We start from the raw sequence: 17,503 nt of genomic DNA, 5'->3' as shown, positions 1-17,503 counted from the left end.
GCCGAAGTCAGAATCGGACTGTAGAAGGGCCAGAAAATTCGTTGAAGTTGCAGCACTAGTTTTAGTTAAGTTTCGGGTCATTTAGTTTTGGGCGTGGGTCGTATGTTTGACCCAGTTAGATTGTAAAACGGGTTGCACTCTTTCCCCTTAGGCTATCAGCCGCGATACTGTTCACGGGGGATCACCATTTCACATTTTTGGAAGAGCTTGTACGTTTGATCATGAAGAACTAATTCCTAGAGGTTAATCTGCTGTAAACGGTTTCCACCGATACTTTAAGGTTCTTATATTTTCCAATTAATCTATTTCCTTTCAATTCTAATCTTTGATATGTTGTTTGCTTAATTCGATATTATCCAAGGTTAGATTGATTTATTTCGATGGTTGCATGTTCCTATACTTTAATCGCGTTTGCTTAATCCGCATATGTTTGTCGTGTTTGCTTAATTCACGATTGCTATATGTCATACCCCAAAATTTGCCCATCATATTTTCACACTCAAGCTCATTTGAATCTTAGAAGCTTAAGATTCGACTGAGTATACACTCTCCTAAACTACAGTCTCCCAAACTAGGGTTTTGTGTCTCTCCAAGTAAAATCAACTTCTGGTACCTCAAATGGACTTCATGGCCTCTCATATGCCTCAAAATATCCTCATGACAAGTTTCAAGCTCTGATTCCTCATATTGCTCACTCAATGGCCCGAACGATCAATAATCGACTAGTTGATCTAAAAAGTCAAACTATGGTCAAACCACAGTCAAAACTTCTGATTTTTTTGTCAATATGCTCATTATGAAGTATCATTCACCATTTGATCAAGTATTGATCATGGTTCATCAAGGAAAGCTTCAGAATCATCAAGAACCTGAGTTACTAATTTAGGGTTTTGAAAGAAAAAGTCAACTGAACTTTGACCGGCCATAACTTTCACATGGAACATCAGAAATTTCCTATCCAAAGCTCAATTTAAAGGAAATTGAATTCTCTACAAGTTTGTCTCTCACATGCCAAGTCCAAAAATGCTTCATTTGGAAGATATAAGCCAGAACACTACAGGTCCTTCTAGAAGATCGCAAAAGAGTCATCTTTTTGCAAAGAAGTGTACATGAACATGGAAACTTCAATGAAAATGGAACCAAAAGGGGTGTTTAAAGGACTCTTTGATATCTACAAAAAGTATGAGAACACCTTATTATGATTAAAAATGAGGGAGATACGTGTTGCACAAGTTGGTCAATTCTCAAGAAAAGGGCAAAACCTTAATTGGCAAATTTTCAATTTTTGAGTATTGGGCTTTGATTTTTGGTTTTCTCACGTGATCTTAAGCTCATAAGAAGGCCTTCAAACCAAATATTATTTATTTCTTGATTTTATTGCATTTTTATTGGATTTATTCAATTAAATTCAATTTAAAATCAAAGAAGTCATAAGATAAATAATAAATGATTATGTGATCAATATTACAAACCAAAGTCAACCTAAAATCATTCATAAGGACCTCTAAATCCATAATATTAATTTTGTGATATTTATTTATGTTTTATTTGAATTTTATTCATATAAATGGTAAATAAATTAAATAAAATATAATCTTAATGAATCAATGGATAAGGCTTTAGTTTTTAATCATATAGAAGTCCAAAAATACTCCTTGAAGTCCAAAAATTCGTTGGCTTATGTTAAGAAGAGGGTTGACCAAAATTAGAAAGTTTTTTTTACGTGATTTCCAAACAAATATCAATCTTTCTAATTACATGAGGTCCAAGCCCAAAGGTTTGACCTAATTGGTACACAACATATATGTAGCACGGCCAGATGAAAAAAGTGGGGGAGAGAACGTGAGAAACAAACCCTAAAGTCTTACAAAACCCTAAAAAGTTGCAAGCCACGGATTTCTCACCACAGGCCGTTTCAATCGCATCCAAACATCCAAACATCATCTGCAGGTAATGTATGGTAAGAAGGGATCAAGATCCATGGTTTTAAACTCATAAATCGCAACGTATACATATGCATGTTCATGGTTTTTTCCATATTCATATATCTTGGTTTAAGTGATGTTTCGATTAAAACCATTGTTCGTTTTGAGTTGCTGGGCATCTAAAAGACAGGTTTGAACCATCGTTGCAAGTTCAGAGTGCCTGAAACTCGAGACACCATTACTAGGGCATGGATGGTATTGTGGTTCGTATTCCATGATACAAGCGTTTTTAGGTCAAAACGACCCCACCAATGGGTTCAGCACCTTTGATTTAGGGGGGTAAGGTACCTCTTAAATTTTTATTCTGCGTATTCTTGCGTTTTCTAATTTGCAGGAAATTGGAAGGATTTTTCGCAAGAGAAACTGCAGCAAAATCCATGCCAAAATCCGCAGGTACATAGGTAGAAGAAGATGAATAGGAGGACTGACCGTTTGACCGCGCGCTGCCACTCCCTCATTGGCCAGTCAAATTCCCAGTTTCTCTCTCACCACGCGTGGCATGTAGGCGTTGGACGGTCAACAAACAGAAATCCTCCCTCTTCTCTGATTGGCCGCGCATACAATAAAAGGGGGTCCCACTCTGAATATTTTTTTGACCTTTCCATTCAGTGTTTAGTGACTTATTTATTTCGTTTTGTTTGACCCAACAACAACAAGCGAATTTGGTACAGATGGCGAGGCACTAAGGATTGTAACCGTGTGATCCCTAGTTCGATCCCTGCATGGGGTGTTTCTTTTTACTTAAAATTGTTTGTTACTTCTCAATCATGGATCCAGTGCTCACGCCCAGCACCAGATCATCATACTCCCATGCTTCTCCACCATAGATCTCTCCCCAGCACCAGATCCAATGTTCATAAAACGAAGGACTACCGTGGACCCTCAAGCTGCATCACACTAGATCCTAGAGCTAAGTTTTCTAAAATCCTTTATTTTATTTAATTAATTACATAAACACCTTTATTTATTTTTTTTATAATTCTTTTATTCTTTACTTATTTAAACCAATTACTTTTATCATATAATAATTTCATAACCAAACCCGATTTTATTTTTAATATTAAAAATAATTGTTTTTTTAGTTTTAAATTAATATTTATTCTAGGGTTACAATTTGATTTTGGGCTCGTTAAAATTATTTTATGCCTTAAATCTTGATTTTAGCATGATAACTAATCACTGTCAGTGGTAGGTATGATCCATTAACATCTTTTAGCCTTACAAACCCTGTAGGTCATAATAAGTTTTCTTGAATAAACCTGTTAGGTTCAAGGGTAGGGTTTGTAAACCTTTTAGGGTTTATAGATTTTTTAATCAATTAAGGTTTGTAGATCACTCATACACTAACCTTTTTCTTTCTTTATTCAAATTTTCAGGATTAATCAAGATTCTCCGATTACGCGCCTTCAATCAAAAAGCTAAGTTTCTGGCTCCTTTTTTGTTTAAATATTATTTTAATTTTTACTTTGTCTTGTAATATAAGTTAGGATTTATTTTTAAATATCGATGAATCTCTCCTACACTCACTGCTATTTATTTTTTTTATTATTTTCTCAGATGATCAGAGTCAATAAAAAATTCAGAGAAGATCAAAGAAGATCAAGGCAAAGAAGATGTGGAAATTAATTTTTCCCTTTTATTTCTGTGATTTCTGTTGTCTTTTAATTTCCCCCCATCCCCGCAGGTGTTTATTGTAATAGCGTAGGACATTCTTTTTCTGCCTTTAATTTCTGCCATTTTAACTGCGTGGTTAGTAATCTTAGGGAGTGACAAGATTAATTAACTGAACGATAGCTCACCTAAATCAAGATAACATAACTGAATTTGAACCACCTGATTGTGCCACACACGCACCTTTAGGGTAATCTCTCTGGTTGCCTTCGTTGCCTGTTGCCTTGTTGCCTCTATTGTACTAAATAGTCAAGTCCCTTCGAATATAGGGATACCTTAGCTTGTTGCCTTCGATTCAAAATCACCACGTCCCTCCGATAAAAGATCATAGTCCCTTTCGAGTTGCCTACGATAAATATGATCTCGTCCCTCGATTAAGTGGTGATAGTCCCTTCGATTGCTAAGGTATCCTTACTGTTGCCTTAATGACTATTTTATCCTTCCCTAAAGACTACTTACCTCTTCATGGTGGGGACAGTTTTATGGCGAATGATACTTTCTCGATGACCCTTCACATCCAATTGAAAGACTTCCTGCCTTCTCATGGTATGGATAGACCCTTTCGCCCGAAAGACTTAAAGAACAAGAAATACCATAATCTTAGGGTAGGTAGCTCTTAACTGCTTGCTCACAACAAAATTTCAAATTACTTTTCACACCTCTTTTCCAACTCAATTCAAAACAAGGCTACGCTTATTTACAAGCTAAAGTCCTTAAACAAATCCTTTCTTATTCAAACTTTTTCAAACAAACAAAGTGAGCTAAGCAATTAAGAGCCCATGGATAACCATGGATGCAAAGGGTGCCTTACACCTTCCCTTTGTATAACCTACCCCCGAACTCAAAATCTTTCAAAGGTCTTTCCTGTTCTTTTTGCCTTTCCAATTGGATAAAATAAAAGTCGGTGGCGACTCTTGCTTACCGCGACATTTCGATCGATAAAAAGTCAGTTCACCGTATTACAGAACTGGCGACTCTGCTGGGGATTTATTTCGATTAAGAGGGGTTACCTTAAAAGTTTAGGATTCACCTTAAATGTTTTCTATTGTTTGCTTTGTTTGTTTTATTTTTCAGGGGTGTTTTGGGAATTAACTGATGGACGAATCCTATTCCCGGATTCAAGAACACTTAAGATTAGGAGTGGCATAGTCATGGCGACCTCTTTCACATATGTGGGAGATGAGTCAATATGAAGTTCACGCTTGAGTTAGGACTCCATAGCATATGCACACCTTTCTCAAATGAGGGGGGTCTATGTATGTGTCTGTGGGTGCGCCGGAGCTCAAGGACCTTTAGTTACCCTTAACCCATCCTGGCCTTTAGGAACGTAGTGGGGGGACTACCCTTGACAAATGTTAAGGACTAGTCGCTACCCGATACTACAATTCAGATAGGTTCTTTCTCAAAGTATCATTGCATGGTGCGAATGCATCATGTCCGAGGGTGCTTTAGAAGGGCTGACAATTCTGGATAACTTGTAGAACCCGTTGCTGAAATCTCCTTATCCATAGAAATACCCTTGGGAAGGACACCTGATCAGACTCCATGCAAGCCTTAAGCCAAAAATTGTGTGACTTGTGTGACTTGTTTGTGTTTGCTACTAACCTTCATTTCCTTGCAGGTTTTGTTAAAAGGACTTTTTTTGTCCTTACTATCTCACACTATGCCAAATGAACTTCATCCGCATAACATCATGACATCATGACATCATAAGCATAACATGATTTAACTAACCCTTTCAAGGATCTCAGGAATTTAGGGCGCGCGATTTCAGGTGCTCTTATCAAAGACTGAATTCCTCTCAAGGGGCAAGAGGATTTATTTTCCTCTGGCCACGTACCTTCCAATTCAGAGACTCAGTACCTATCAAGGGGCAAGAGGATTTATTTTCCTCTAGCCATGTACCTTCGAATTTTCATAGGTATCCCGAATCAGAGGCGATGGACCACTCGATATGGTGAGCTCGATTCTCAAAAAAGGATGTTCAAAGATAAAATTCAGAATTCTTCAGACAAAGACGCAGCCAATCATTTTCTAACGTCGCAAACTAAATTTCCTATAGATCCTTGAAAACATTGCATTTGCATTCATAACATCGCATAACAGGTTTCTCACAATAGGTATCTCATCCTCTCTTGCTGTTTACTTCAGCCCAAATGGATTTCGATCAATCAGGCGAACACCTTCAGGCTCAGAGCATCTGATCTCAAACTTTGATTCTGAACTCAGCCAAGGGGCAAGAAGAATTAAAGGCACTCCAATTCTTGGGGTACAACTACAATGCGAGATGCGCTTATTATTCGAACAATCCTAGTTATGGTGTAAATGATGGTAGACCGTTGAAGCGTGCCATTAAAGATTTAATCATGACACTCAAATCAGAAAAGACCACGACAATGAAGTCACGACAACTAAGTCACGACAACTGAGTCACGACAACAAAGTCACGACAACAAAGTCACGACAACTGAGTCACGATAATGGAATCACGACAACTGAGTCACGATAATAGAATCACGACAACGAAGTCACGACAACTGAGTCACGATAATGGAATCACGACAACTGAGTCACGATAATGGAATCATGACAACAAAGTCACGACAACTGAGTCACGATAATGGAATCACGACAACTGAGTCACAACAATCAATTCACTCATATGATCCAGATGCTCAGGGCAATCGAGCCAACGAATTCTAACATCTACTATAAACCCAATGCGAGGTGCGCGTACCATTCCAACAGTCTTGGACATTACACAAACAATTGCTGGACATTAAAGAATAAGATTCAAGATCTGATCAATGACAGAGAAATCAAATCCAACCCTCCTGAAACCCCTGTGGTGATCACCGCTCCTATGCCTAGTCATGACATGATTGATTGACGTCTCGACGGACGAACTTTTTGATCATTAGATCTACTTTCATTTGCAATTTCTATTCTGTTTGTTTAAACATTCAAATTATGATAGACATTATCTGTTTTAATAATCATCATCAGTGCATTGCATATGTTTGTCTTGAATAAATTAGTTCGTTATCACTCATTTTAAATTATGTCTTTATTCTGCATATGTTTTTGTGATACTCAACTCCTGCTAAAGTTGTAAGCCTTTTGAGGGAGGATGACGAAAGCGATACCGCAACCTCATACAGTATGCTTTTGAGCAGACTATGCTGACGATGTACAGGCATTGTTTCAATTCCTAAACAGTGGAGATATAAGGATGTTAATCCCTCGTCAACCCCTTTGAGCCTAAGAAGTAGAAGTTTCTTTTTTGTACTAAAACCCTTGATCATAACCTGGGGCAGGGTAGTTCTCAGTTAATTTGGCTGCGCATTCTATTTTAAGAAAATCATTCAGTACATCTTCCAATAAAGATTTCAAACACAAGCGTTCATCTGAACACATCAAAGAAGTGTTGGAGATGTCAATCAAAAGTCAATGATGGTTCATCAATCATTAAGTAAGGCAGTCAACATCTTTAAAAAAAAAATGATGAAAACATACATACAAAGAAAAGCCTGCTAAGTCAAAAAAATAAAAATAAAAACGACTTAGGCAAAAATCAAGGCATCCCGCTGACTGTAAGCTCAAAATAGACAGTTCAGGCAAAAGTTAGGGATATCAAAAAGATGAAAAAAAGAGAAGTCAATAAATTCCTGAACCACACAATGTTGTGACTACCAAAAGGAAGAAGTGACTGCCATCTCAAAAGTTCTCTTTGCTTGTGAACCGTCATCATTATCAAAGGTGCAAATCCAAAAGTCTCTTGGAACCTGAATGCATAAGTTGAATTAACTGAGCTTAGGACTGAAGATCATCACGAAGAGGGGTGGGTACAATCAAAATTTGAGCCTTTATCTTTTGTTTCTTAAACCGTGAACCAAGCCACGTTACAACCCTCGAAAGTCCTAACTGAAGCATGGTTAGTTCAAAGGCATACTGTCACCAAAAGGGTATCCCGACTCTTTAAAGTTTACTACAAATGTTAAGTTGATATCCTGTTTTTCACAAACATCACATTATTACAAATAACATGTTTTTACGAATATCACGCTTTTACATCTCTTGTTTTAATGTTTTTTCAAAACTCAAGACAAATGTATGCATTGCATCTCATGAATTCATTATTAAACATATTCTGCTACATAATTTCAAATGCTAGCATCAGAAAGAACTTGCACATGGTACAACTAATGACTAAAAGTTATCCCAACAGACAAGATTACTCCGAGAAGCAATGTCTCGTACGTATACAAGGGGCATGGCATGCTTTGCCCAATCAATCTGGGGCAATCCAGTCAAGATTATAAGAATCTCTCAAAAGCCAAACAATCAAAGGCATACACCTCAAGTGGGTTTCAAACTATTTGTCCAAACAATCTGGGGCAATCAAGTCAAGATTCCGAGAACCTCTCGAGGATGCCAAAATAATCAGGGGCACGCATCCAAGAAGATCTGAAGCTACTTCTCAACCAACATAGGACATCATATTGGGCATATGATTACTAGGGGCATGTCTCCTAAAGTGCACATCTTATAAAGTCCTCGCAAGGCGAATCTTTCCAAAGTTCCTGCTAACTGGGGGCAAATCTATACAAGTCCAGTTTGACATTTTAAGTGACATGTCCTAAATCAAGTAGTAGTTACTATAATACTGGGGGCAACTTTCACCCATGTCTCCCCACAAAGCCGGGTTCACAAGATCATATCCCCACAGAGTAATCATTAAGAAGATACCTTCAAACGCTCCCGATAGAGACATGGCTGCCCAACAGAGTTTACATCTTCAACACTGTCGCTCTCCTCCAACACGATTTATCAATATCTTTATCACCAATCAGGGAACATCAAGTCACTGATCATCTCCAAGCAGAAATCATAAATTCCCAGCTGAGCATCTTCAAGACGAAACCAGACATCAAAACCACAAGGAAACAGAGATTTATTTTCCCAGTCAAGACTACATCATAAAGCATATTTACAAAGCATATTCATATTCATACATTGCATACGTTACCTCATAAAAATTCATACATAGCATACAAAGTTCCTCATTTATTTTGAGAGACTCATTATGTAACCCATGCATCATGACATTGCATAAATTTAATCTTACCTTTTGCAGAATACAGGTACAGACAAACGAACGAAATCTCCAACTTCCCAAGATCTAATTCAGCTACTACGAATGGTACTGACACGATCAACGCTCGAAGATCTAATTCATTTACCACGAACGGTAATGACACGATCACTTTCAAAGTCTAATTCAGCTACTACGAACGGTACTGACACGACAGAAGATCTAATTCAGATACTACGAACGGTACTGACACGATCAAATTTCAGGGGTCTAATTCTATCATCACGAACGGTGTAGACACGATCACTGACCTTCTCAGTCTAATTCAGCTACTACGAACGGTACTGACACGACAGAAGATCTAATTCAGATACTACGAACGGTACTGACACGACAGAAGATCTAATTCAGATACTACGAACGGTACTGACACGACAGAAGATCTAATTCAGATACTACGAATGGTACTGACACGATCAACGCTCGAAGATCTAATTCATTTACCACGAACGGTAATGACACGATCACTTTCAAAGTCTAATTCAGCTACTACGAACGGTACTGACACGACAAGAGAGTCTAATTCTATCATCACGAACGGTGTAGACACGATCACTGACGTCCACGGTCTAATTCAGTTACTACGAACAGTGCTGACACGACAAGAGAGTCTAATTCTATCATCACGAACGATGTAGACACGATTATCTCTCCAAAAGATCTAATTCATTTACTACGAAAGGTAATGACACGATCAACGCGCAAACGACATTTCTCAAAACTTCAACTACCGGATGGCATCTTTAAAGCCCATCTCCGACAAAAGTCCCTACTTCAACTAGGGCAAATTTCTTGGTATTCTAGTGTTCAATCACCTTCCACCTTCAGATACCGACTGGCATACAAACCACTCTACATCTTCAGGTTTAAGATAATTGAACAGGGGCAGCTGTCATACCCCAAAATTTGCCCATCATATTTTCACACTCAAGCTCATTTGAATCTTAGAAGCTTAAGATTCGACTGAGTATACACTCTCCTAAACTACAGTCTCCCAAACTAGGGTTTTGTGTCTCTCCAAGTAAAATCAACTTCTGGTACCTCAAATGGACTTCATGGCCTCTCATATGCCTCAAAATATCCTCATGACAAGTTTCAAGCTCTGATTCCTCATATTGCTCACTCAATGGCCCGAACGATCAATAATCGACTAGTTGATCTAAAAAGTCAAACTATGGTCAAACCACAGTCAAAACTTCTGATTTTTTTGTCAATATGCTCATTATGAAGTATCATTCACCATTTGATCAAGTATTGATCATGGTTCATCAAGGAAAGCTTCAGAATCATCAAGAACCTGAGTTACTAATTTAGGGTTTTGAAAGAAAAAGTCAACTGAACTTTGACCGGCCATAACTTTCACATGGAACATCAGAAATTTCCTATCCAAAGCTCAATTTAAAGGAAATTGAATTCTCTACAAGTTTGTCTCTCACATGCCAAGTCCAAAAATGCTTCATTTGGAAGATATAAGCCAGAACACTACAGGTCCTTCTAGAAGATCGCAAAAGAGTCATCTTTTTGCAAAGAAGTGTACATGAACATGGAAACTTCAATGAAAATGGAACCAAAACTATATATAATCCGTTTGCTTAATTCGGGAATTAGGAACATACATCACATAATTTCAATTGCGCTTGTATAATTGTTTTTATAATCGAAAAGGGAATAGAATCCGCTTGTGAGTTGGAAATTATTTGGATCGATGATAAGTTAGGAAGCCAAAACAGTAGATTAATCATTTCAGCTTATTTTGATGATCACTTATTTTCACTATTTTGTTTAATCGAAATCTAAAACAAACCCCCCCTAAATCGATTTACCTTTGGTTAATAATCAACGAGAATCCTTGTGAGAACGATATTCGAGTTGTCGTTACCGCTAAACTACCATTTTACAAAATACTCGTTTTTGATCCGTGTGCGACAGCGAATCAAATTGGCGTCGTTGCCGGGGATTCTTGTCATTACTAACAAATTTTAGAGTCTTAGGTTTAGTGTTTGTGCGTTTAGGCCATAGGTTCCTCGCTGTTTCGGCCATAACGCCTTTTTGAGTCGAAAAAACGTTTTTTTTTTTTGGAAATTGAGTCTGATCGATAATCTGTTTTTGCCTACTGGGAGCAGAAAAATTGTGCGATCAATACTCCCTTACTCTTAAAGAGTAAGGGAATTCGACTCTAAATCGCCAAATTCATCGTTTTTCTATTTTTAATGAATTTTTTACTGTTTTCATAGAGTCGAAAAAATCCAAAAAAAATCCCAAAATTCTTATTTGTCTTAAGTATATTAAATTTCGTGTTTTTATATTTTTCTAAATTTATTTTAATCGTTTTCCTTCTTTTTATTTGTTTCTGCCTGTATGGGACATAATGGGTATTTCTGTGTTTGTTGAAACCATGGCTGAACAAAGAACTTTGACGCAGTTGGATGTCCCTAATGTGAACTATAATGGTTTATGTATTGACTATCCTGCGGGTGATGCACCTTTTGAATTGGAATATGGTTTAACACATTTGTTGCCTAGGTTTAATGGTTTTGCAGGTGAGGATCCGCATAAGCATCTGAAGGAATTTCAGGTTGTGTGCTCTGCACCTTCCGAACCTTCACTAGAGGATATTATCAAACAAATGGCTGCAAATAATCTTCAGTATCAACAGCAAGTAGATTCTACTCTCCAGACTTTGCAAACACAGATTGGACAGCTTGCCACTTTGATGAATGCCATGCAGCAAGCTCAAGGATCAAACCAACAACGCTTGGAAGAGCATTCTGTTTTTCAAATAGAGTTTCTTTCTGAAAATGTTGTTGATACTTGTACTGATTTGTTTGCAGATGATTTTCCATCATTGTCTGGTTTTGATGATGTTTACTCTTGTGATGTTTGTACTGACACTAAAATTTGCTCTGTTTGTACTGAAATTGAGGTTGCTGATCAGTGCATTTTGATGCACGTTCTTCCGTGTTTGTACTCAAGCATTTCTTCGGTTTGTTTTATTTATTTTTATGTTTTAATATGTTTTTATATTTTATTTTATTTTTGCACTTATTTAATTTTCGCACTTTATTTTCAGCTTTAATAGTCTGCACGAAAACGATCATAACTGGAGCTCCGGGAATCCGATCGACGCGTTCTAGTAATCTTCGGAAAGCTAAGAGAAAGAGCTACAATTCTTATGTTAGAGTCGAAGTCAAATTCAGAACGCATATTTTCCAGAATTGCGTTTGAAGTTGCAGCAATAGTTTTTTATTTAGTTTGGGTCATTTGTATTGGGCTGGGTTATGTATTTGACCCAGTTGAGTTGCAAACTGTTTGATTCTCTCTAGTCTAGGTCTGGCCGTACAGATACTATCACTTTTTACTTTTCACCAAATAATTTTGAAAGCTTGGTACGAATGATGAGGAACTGATCCCCGAAGGCAATTTCTGCTGGTTACGGTTTCCAATACTTTGAGGTTTTTAATCTTTAATCCAATTTCTTTTCTCTTTCGATATTAATCTATATGTCTTGTTTGCTTAATTCGAGTTATATAGAATATTATTGATTTATACCGATTGATTTATGTTCCTTGACTTTTATCGTACTTTATCGTTGCTTAATCGTTAAAGTGCGTATGTTAGAATCACGTTTGCTTAATTCGTGATTGTGCTTAATCCGTTTGCTTTATTCGGAAAATAGGAATGAAATCTTATAATGTCAATTTCGCTTGTTAACTGATGTTGTAATCGGTAGGGGAATAGAATCCGCTTAGGGGATTGAAGTTTATTGAACCAATGATAAGTCGGTAACCGAATCAGTAGAATTGTCGTTTTAGCTTATTTACATAATCACTTATTTTAATCAATTTTTCACTATGTTATTATTAAATCAATCCTAAACCCCCCTTAATTCGAATTTCAGTCGGTTAGTAATAACTAAGAATCCTTGTGAGACGATATCCGAGTTGTCGTTACCGCTAAACTATAGTTTTCAAAAATACTCGTTTTTGACCCGCGCGCGACAGCGGATCAAATTGGCGCCGTTGCCGGGGATTCTTGTTGTTATTAACTAATATTAGGCATAGTGTTGTTGCTAGGATTTTTTTATTGTGTTGTGTTTGTTGATTTTCAGGGTTGCAATTCCGGTTGGTGTACAGTGATAAGTTTCCAGCCTATCAGGTAAGTTTGAAAGCTACTGTTTCGAATCGTTCCGAATTTTTTCCACAAAGTCAGAAATAAATCGACGAAAAGTACTCCTTTAGAATAAAATTCTAAAAGAATTTGACCCTCAAAATTGCAAATTCGTTGTTTTTCTATTTTTTATGAATTATTTACTGTTTTCATAGTGTCAAAAAATTCCAAAAAAATTCTCAAAATTTTTATTTGTCTTCATTAGATTAAATTTCGTGCTTTTGTATTTTTTTGAATTCATTTTAATCATATTTGTTTTTTCGTGTCAAAAAAAAAAATGGGAGACTCATTGGATCAGTTGGCTTATCTTATTAATTTGATGGAAGCAAGAGAACATCAATCGTGCTATCAAAATCATATTCGACTTGCGATTTGCAATATTTGTTCTTCAAATTTTCATGGTAATGATGCATGTCCTATGTTGTTAGATACTAATTTTTATGGTGAGGCCCAAATGGTAGGTGATCTTCAAGGACAATACTCATACATTGAAGAGCAGCCTATTTGGCCATATCAACAATTTCAACAAAATGCATCATTGAAAGCTGACACACAATCATATTTGGAAGAAATTATCAAGCAAATGGCTGAAAATAATAAGCGAATGACTGAAAATAATTTGCAATTTCAACAACATATGCAATCTATGTTTCCAGTTAAAAAAGTCCAAGGTGAACAAATAATCTCAAGTGTCCATCAAATTCAAGAGAACGTGATGTTTCATGATGATGTACAACCTGTTGCATCATTAGAGTTAACACGATGTGATACCAGCCTTGATGAATTTCCAGGTGAGCCCATTAAAACCGTTGTTTGTTTCATATGATGAACTCATAGTAAGAAACAAAAATTCAAGTGAATGCATGAAAGAGATTATGCCACAAAATTTTTTGAAATCTGATTTGGATGAATTATATACTTCTCTTGAAGTAGATAACTCTCTTGAATTATTTGCTTGTGAATGTGGTGTTTGTAATGTTTGTCTTGAGATCAGTGCAGCCATTTTAGGTGAAGATAGTTTGATGCCGACAACCACTTGTGCAGAAATTCTAGCAAATTCAACAACTCTTGAATTTGACAAAAAGAATGTGGATTTTTGTCATAAGCATCCATTGTCCATAGCAGAAATTTTTTTGGTGGAAACTCTAATTAAGCCAAACAACATGGTGTTATCTTTCACCATTTGTGCATCTCTTCCACCTATTTTATCTGACTCACAAGCTAAATGTGGATTTTCTATTTTTCATACTTTTGTTATTGCAGGTTTACCATATGTGCAGACTATTCCTCCTAAACCACCAGATTTTTTACTAATATCCAAGTTCACTTGCTATTTACTTTTTCCTATTTCATGTGTTCGTAGTGCAGAAAGGCCTCCACCAAAACCACCAGACATGAAAGCTACATTCCACCTTAATCCTTCGGGTGTGTTCTTTCCTTTCTCTCACTCTTATTTTATATTTATGTCCTTTCATTGAGGGCAATGCTTAGTTTAAGTGTGGGGGAGGGAATCTCGCATTTTCTTTGTTTTTGTTAGTATTTTGTTTAATTTCAGTCAATAAAAAAATAAAAAAAATAAAAAAATGCATCTTCTTTAAAGTTTTAGGCTATAGACTGATTTGAGTCGAGTTTGCGGAGACTTGGGAAAAATTCACAAGATCGGTATCGTTTTAACACCGTAAGTCTCCTACATATGGAAATTGATTTGAATTTTTTATTATGTTTTAGCCTTAAATTCTCATTCTTTGACAGCTCTTGAGTAGTTTATTTCAGCAGTCGGCACCATCTCTCACACACTTTACGCAGGAAAGCCGATGAATATAAGTGAATGTTCCAGAAAAAAAAAAGAAATAAAAAAAGAAAAAGGGAATGCACCTTCTAAGTTTGGTGACCCTCACCCGGTCACTTAACCCAACGGTTGTGGAACCCTCAAAAGAAAAAGTTGAAAAAGACTCTTTGTTAGTTGGTTCAGCGGTTTCTGGTGCTGAACTTGGTAGGGAGGATTACGGTCCGATCCCCCACAACTACAACTGAGTAAACAAAGGGTTATGCCACGTAAGTACCAGAACCCCTTGCAAAAAAGGATCAGAGTCACTAACCGGTCGTCTTGCTATAAGTGTGTGGAGATAACGGGCTTAATGTGATTGCGCCTGAATGAAAAAGAGCAAAAAGGATGAGTAAGTTAGGCTATGGTATAATAATATGATTTGAATTGGTTTGTGTATTTAGGAGGCTTATGTCTGCATAAATGTGGTTAGTGTTCTAACGATGTCCTTTATGTGCAAGATTATTACCTGTCGATGCAAACTTACCCGAAGAAGATTTGTAGCCTAGGATGAGTAACTAATGATGTATTTGTGCCTTCTTTGTTTGGTTGTTCATTTTGCTCGGAGTGCAAAAGTTCAAGTGTGGGGGAATTTGATCAGTGCATTTTGATGCACGTTCTTCCATGTTTGTACTCAAGCATTTCTTCGGTTTGTTTTATTTATTTTTATGTTTTAATATGTTTTTATATTTTATTTTATTTTTGCACTTATTTAATTTTCGCACTTTATTTTCAGCTTTAATAGTCTGCACGAAAACGATCATAAATGGAGCTCCGGGAATCCGATCGACGCGTTCTAGTAATCTTCGGAAAGCTAAGAGAAAGAGCTACAATTCTTATGTTAGAGTCGAAGTCAGATTCAGAACGCATATTTTCCAGAATTGCGTTTGAAGTTGCAGCAATAGTTTTTTATTTAGTTTGGGTCATTTGTATTGGGCTGGGTTATGTATTTGACCCAGTTGAGTTACAAACTGTTTGATTCTCTCTAGTCTAGGTCTGGCCGTACAGCTACTATCACTTTTTACTTTTCACCAAATAATTTTGAAAGCTTGGTACGAATGATGAGGAACTGATCCCCGAAGGCAATTTCTGCTGGTTACGGTTTCCAATACTTTGAGGTTTTTAATCTTTAATCCAATTTCTTTTCTCTTTCGATATTAATCTATATGTCTTGTTTGCTTAATTCGAGTTATATAGAATATTATTGATTTATACCGATTGATTTATGTTCCTTGACTTTTATCGTACTTTATCGTTGCTTAATCGTTAAAGTGCGTATGTTAGAATCACGTTTGCTTAATTCGTGATTGTGCTTAATCCGTTTGCTTTATTCGGAAAATAGGAATGAAATCTTATAATGTCAATTTCGCTTGTTAACTGATGTTGTAATCGGTAGGGGAATAGAATCCGCTTAGGGGATTGAAGTTTATTGAACCAATGATAAGTCAGTAACCGAATCAGTAGAATTGTCGTTTTAGCTTATTTACATAATCACTTATTTTAATCAATTTTTCACTATGTTATTATTAAATCAATCCTAAACCCCCCTTAATTCGAATTTCAGTCGGTTAGTAATAACTAAGAATCCTTGTGAGACGATATCCGAGTTGTCGTTACCGCTAAACTATAGTTTTCAAAAATACTCGTTTTTGACCCGCGCGCGACAGCGGATCAGTTGCCTTGCAAGTTGATATTCTTACTACAGATGAGGTTGCAAATGAAGTTGTTCATGTAGATGAAGCTCTCGACACCCCGGCTGCCTGGAACAAACCATCCATTGAACAACCACCTTCCCGAGAGCTGAAACCAATTCCTGAAAATCTTAAATATGCTTATTTAGAGATGAATGAAAAACTTCTGGTTATAATTTCTTCTAAACTTTATTTTGATCAAGAAAGTAAGTTTTTGCAGGTTTTGAAGAAGCACAAGAAAGGAATTGGATGGACCTTGGACGACATTCCCGATATTAGCCCGTCCATGATTTTGCATAGGGTCTCAATTGAAGTGGAAGATAAAACAAAAATAGTGAGGCAGCCCCTCAATCTTTTGATCTTTGATGTTGTGGAAAAGAAGATCACATGCCCATTCGACACTTTTACTTTTAGAAGAACATTCTTTGATCCTGGAATAAAAGGAGAAGGAGCTAAACCACTTTTTAAGGACGATGAGCATTATCGAAAGCTACTCCATGAGAGCTCCACTTTGGAAGAAGAGAATATAGAAGACCTCTCTTTGGGAAAGGCAGCTTATGTGATCACTTATCCCCCTTGACTACTCGGGTGTGTTCTTTCCTTTCTCTCACTCTTATTTTATATTAATGTTCTTTCATTGAGGATAATGTATGTCTTAAGTGTGGGGGAGAGAATCATTTATTTGTTTTGTTTTCTTTCAATTTTTTTTTTGTTTTTGTTTTAATTTCAACCAATAAAAAATGCATCTTCTTGAAAGTTTTAGGCTATAGACTGATTTGAGTCGAGTTTGCGGAGACGTGGGAAAAATTCACAAGATCGGTATCGTTCTAACACCGTAAGTCTCCTGCATATGGAAATCGATTTGAATTTTTTTACTATGTTTTAGCCTTAAATTCTCATTCTCTGACAGCTCTTGAGTAGTTTATTTCAGCAGTCGGCACCATCTCTCACACACTTTACGCAGGGAAGCCGATGAATATAAGTGAATGTTCCGAAAAGAAAAAAAAGA

Source organism: Vicia villosa, linkage group LG1 (assembly GCF_029867415.1).
Source record: "Vicia villosa cultivar HV-30 ecotype Madison, WI linkage group LG1, Vvil1.0, whole genome shotgun sequence".
Taxonomy (NCBI): Eukaryota; Viridiplantae; Streptophyta; class Magnoliopsida; order Fabales; family Fabaceae; genus Vicia; species Vicia villosa.
Note: the sequence above shows the minus strand (reverse complement) of the source record.